This window comes from Stegostoma tigrinum, chromosome 34, assembly GCF_030684315.1.
Source record: "Stegostoma tigrinum isolate sSteTig4 chromosome 34, sSteTig4.hap1, whole genome shotgun sequence".
Taxonomy (NCBI): Eukaryota; Metazoa; Chordata; class Chondrichthyes; order Orectolobiformes; family Stegostomatidae; genus Stegostoma; species Stegostoma tigrinum.
The window spans coordinates 26,870,663-26,875,662 of record NC_081387.1 but is presented as its reverse complement, the minus strand read 5'-3'; the positions used below and the strand labels follow the sequence as shown (position 1 = coordinate 26,875,662).

The 5,000-nt window shown below is 50.6% G+C and overlaps 1 protein-coding gene across 1 annotated transcript in view; it reads right to left on the bottom strand.

Moving 5' to 3' along the window:
• LOC125446591 (histone H2B-like) overlaps positions 1-5,000 on the bottom strand; it is a 267,925-nt gene that overhangs the window by 82,604 nt on the left and 180,321 nt on the right. The window lies entirely within an intron of this gene.

Genomic DNA, 5,000 nt, shown 5'->3' with positions numbered 1-5,000 from the left:
CTTATTGATCAGACACTGTCCTTCCCACCCTCCCCACCTCCCTCCAACCCTTCCCCAGGACATGGTGGAACTGTGGGTCACACACTGTCCTTCCACACCCTCCCCACCTCCCTCCAACCCTTCCCCAGGACATGGTGGGATTGTGGGTCACACACTGGCCTTCCACACCCTCCCCACCTCCCTCCAACCCCTCCCCAGGACATGGTGGAACTGTGGGTCACACACTGTCCTTCCACACCCTCCCCACCTCCCTCCAAACCCTCCCCAGGACATGGGGGGACTGTGGGTCACACACTGTCCTTCCACACCCTCCCCACCTCCCTCCAAACCCTCCCCAGGACATGGGGGGACTGTGGGTCACACACTGTCTTGCCACACCTTCCCCACCTCCTCCAACCCCTCCCAAGGACATGGTGGGGCAGTGGGTCACACAGTGTCCTTCCCCACCCTCCCCACCTCCCTCTGGGACTGGCTGGGCCAGTGGATCAGACACTTCCCCTTCCCCACCCCCACCTCCCTCTGGGACTGGCTGGGCCAGTGGGTCAGACATTCCCCTTCCCCACCCCCACCTCCCTCTGGGACTGGCTGGGCCAGTGGGTCAGGCTTTTGAAACTGTGCCAGGAAATCTGTATCCCAGTTGGAATCTGTTTGTGGGGCCATAAATAAGGATGCACTTGATATTAAAGGAGTGTGGAATTGAAGGGTGAATTTCCCTGATGTAACCTTTAACCCTGTTTCTGAGGGGATGGGCACAGCTCGGGCATGAGATGGATTCACCAATCCAGTACCCTGGGTGCAGAATGGGTGTGAGGTACAAGGACTGAGCTGAGAGAAAACCATGACTTAAACACAGCATTTTGAAAATCGCAATGTGCAATTTGGTAATTGAATGCTACCACCCTCAAGTACCAGCAGAAGGAGTGAAGAGGGTGCAGAGAGGAGTCCGCTTGTTAGCAAAATGTCTGGGTTTGATTCTGGCTCAGGAAGCACTTTACACTTAGTGTGCCTGCCGGCCGACCGCTTCGTGCGTTGGTCTTTTTTCTAATGTCCGCAGCTTGTTTTCCTATTATCCTGCGATGCTTTTGCACAGGACTGGAGACTTCTGGGTGGGGATAAGTTCGTAGAACACAGTAAGATCCAAAAGATGGAGAGTAGGTTACAAAGATCCCTCTGGACAAAACTCCACTGGGGTTTGGGTAATAAAGCCTGGCCCAACAGCCACTGAATAAAGGAAAGGCAGAGAAAGTGCAATATCAGAAATAGAGCGGGGAATCTGCGCACAGGTGGAAAGTCTCCCTTCGGATGCATCACAGCTGCTCTGCCCAGGACCGTAAGAAACTACAGAGAGTTGTAAACACAGCCCAGTCCATCAGACAAACCAACCTCCCATCCATTGACTCCAGCTATACTTCACACTGCCTCGGGAAAGCGACCGACATAAACAAGGTTTCTCCCAACCTCTTCCGTTGGGCGGAAGATATAAAAGTTTGTGTACATGTACAAATAGATTCAAGAACAGCTTTCCCCCCACTGTTAACAGGCTTTTGAACTGAATATTAATCCCGATCTCTCTCTGCGACTGTATTCTGCATGCTGTGCAATCTGCTGGTATCGCACGTAGATACTTTACTCTGTCTCTCGGTGCTTGTGACAACAATCAAACAACTGATCAATCCCACGAGCTGCAGCGAACAGGCCCTCTGTGTTTGTGTGATGTTGAGCCAGGTGATCAATATTGACCCAGGATATCGGCAGCTTCCTCACTTCACGCACATAGTGGTCATTGAATTGTTTATTTTCGTCCTGCCCCAGGGAGGATATACTCCACCAGATCCCCACCCCCGCCATCCTATGCCTGCAACCCTGTACATCACCGGACACAATGGGATGATTTAGCGTGGCCGGTCCACCCTAACCTGCACCGGTTCAGACTGTGGGCGGAAATCGGAACACCTGGAGAAGGTGTACATTGCACACAGACAGCCGCCCGAGTCTGGAATTGAACCGGTGACCCTGTCGCTGTGGAGAAGCAGTGCTAACCAGGAGCCACCGTGCCACCCAGTGTCAATATGTATCCAGAGATCTAGCACTTCCTAACTGAACGCTGTTTCAATGTTCGACCATTCGCAGGCCCTCCCTCCCAGGGGTAAAGCACTCCCAGGACTGGCCACTCTCTGGGTGAGGACAGTCTTCCCGAACCCTGACACAAATGGCCAGCCAATCATCCTGGGATCACGCCTCCCGTTCTTGTTTCCTCAGACGGCAGAAATGACCCCATGCGCACAACCAGCCCGTCAGACCCTGGGCGAGCTTCAATGCCATGGACCACCACCCCCCCTCCAAATACTTGGAGAATACAGGACCCGATTTCCTCAATATCCCCTCGAAAGGCAATGCCACCACCTGGTGAACCTCCTTTCAAACCCCTCACGGGCAAATGTTTTCTTCGAAAAGGGGCCATAGGCCCCCGTTAACAGCTATTCATTCCCCTAGGCTGACTTGCTTTAAATTCTTTTATTGGATGTGTGTCACTGGCTAGGTTAGCATTTATTGCCTATCCTTAGTCGCCCAGAGGGCATTTAAGAGACTATCACAGTACTGTGGCTCTGCTGTAGATCTAGACCGGGTAAGGATGGCAGTTTCCTTATTAGTGAACTAGATGGATTACTTTTTCAACAATTGACAGTGGATTCACGGTCGTCATTATACTCTTAATTCGAGATTTTTATTGAATTTAAATTCCACCATCAGGATTCAAACCCAGGTCCCTGGAATATTAGAGAGACTAGGAACTGCAGATGCTGGAGACTCTGAGATAACGCGGTGTAGAGCCGGAGGAACGCTGTAGGCCAGGCAGCATCGGAGGAGCAGGAAAGCTGACGTTTGGGGCCTAGATCCTTCTCCTTAAATGGGTTTTCTGGATCTCTAGATTGACAGTTCAGTCATAATACCACAAGGCCATTGCCCTCCCGATGTGATATTCACTACTTTGTCTGCCCTACTGTGTGTCTGTCTCTTTGTGCCCTCGCTCCACCTATTGTTCACTCCATTCCCCATCCTATCTTCTGCATAAAAACCCTAGCTACCATCAGTTCTGAGGAAGGGTCACTGGATTCGAAAAGTTCAGTCTGATTTCTCTCCCCAGATGCTGCCAGGCCTGCTGAACTCTTCCAGCAATTTCTGTTTTTGCTTCAGCTTTACAGAAACTGTGGTGCTTTCGCTTTTAATCTACAAAAGGGGGATCCTGGAATGCTTGTCCACAGATGCCTGGCTGTGTCAGGGCTGATTAATCAGGTCATTAAGAAGGCGCGTGGGACACTCGTCTTTAGAAGTGCACAAGGTCAGAAGTCACATGGCACCAGGTTAAAGTCCAACAGGTCTGTTTGAAATCACAAGCTTTTGGAGCGCTGTCCCTTCGTCAGGTCATCTCCATCAGCAGACGCATAGATTCTAAGAGCAGGGAGGTTCTGTCAGCGTTGTACAGAACTCCAGCAAGGCCACCAGTGGAGTACTGTGTGTAGTACTGGCCCCCGCGCTGGAGGGGATGCAGAGGTGATTCACCAGGATGTTGCCTGAGATGCAGAGTGGCTGGACACACCCGGGATGTTTTCCCTGGAGTGGGGAAGGGGGCTATGGCAGAGGTATATAAGTTTGAGAGGTGTAGAGAGAGTAGATAGAAAGCTGCTTAGTTGAAGGGTCAGCAACAAGAGAGCACAGTTTTCAGGTGGAAAGCAGGATGTTTAGAGGGGATCTGAGCAAACGTGGTGGAGGTCGGGTATACACTGCCCAGGAAGGTAGCTGAACCTCCCAAACTTTGAAAAGTATTTGGATGAGCACTTGAAAATGCCATAACATTCAGGGCGAGAAATAATAGGAACTGCAGATGCTGGAGTCAGAGATAACACACAGTGTGGAGCTGGAGGAACACAGCAGGCCAGACAGCATCAGAGGAGCAGGAAAGCTGACATTACGGTTCGGGACCATTCTTCAGAAAGGCTCCTGTAACATTCAGAGCTATGGGCCTTGTGGAATGAATAGATTTAGCATAGCTTTGGTGGTACAGACTTGATGGGCTGAAGGGTCTCACCAATACTGTGTAACTATGAATCCATGATTCAAAACAGTACTTGACAACTCCAGTGTCACCAAGGCTTCAGAGAAGACAAATTGTCTCCGGCACTTAAATCTCCTCATCATCAACTCTTCAGCCTTCCTTGCCGCCTGCTAGTTTTTCGTGTGTCCTTAACAGAGCCAGGTCTCTGCTACCTGCATTCCCCGACCCCTCAGCATTTAACAAAGAGCCCGCCTTTTCTGTTTTCAATGTGGTTGGAAACACTCACACTCACACTCACATAAGCAGACACTCACACAAACTCTCACACACACACTTACACTCTCACACACACACACACAGACACTCACACAAATTCACACACGCACTTACACTCTCACACACTCGCACTCATACACACAAACTCACACACACTCACACTCACACACTCACACACTCACTCACACACAGACACTGACACAAACTCACACACACACTCACACACACACACTTACACTCTCACACACACACACTCACTCACACACAGACACACACACTTACTCTCTCACACACTCACAGACACTCATACAAACACACAGACAATCTCATACACACCCTCACACACACACACAGACACACACAGTCTCTCTCTGTCTCACACACTCACACACACATACTCTCACACACATACACTCACGCACATGCACACTCACACACACACACTCACACACTCTCACTGACACTCACACACACACTGACACACTCTCACACACACATGCTCACACAAACACACGCTCTCACGCACACTCTCTCTCTCACACACTCACTTACACACACACACACACAGACACACACACTCTCTCTGTCACACACACACACACTTACACGCACACTCTCTCTCGCACACACACACAGTCACACACTCACACACACAGACACACTCTCACTC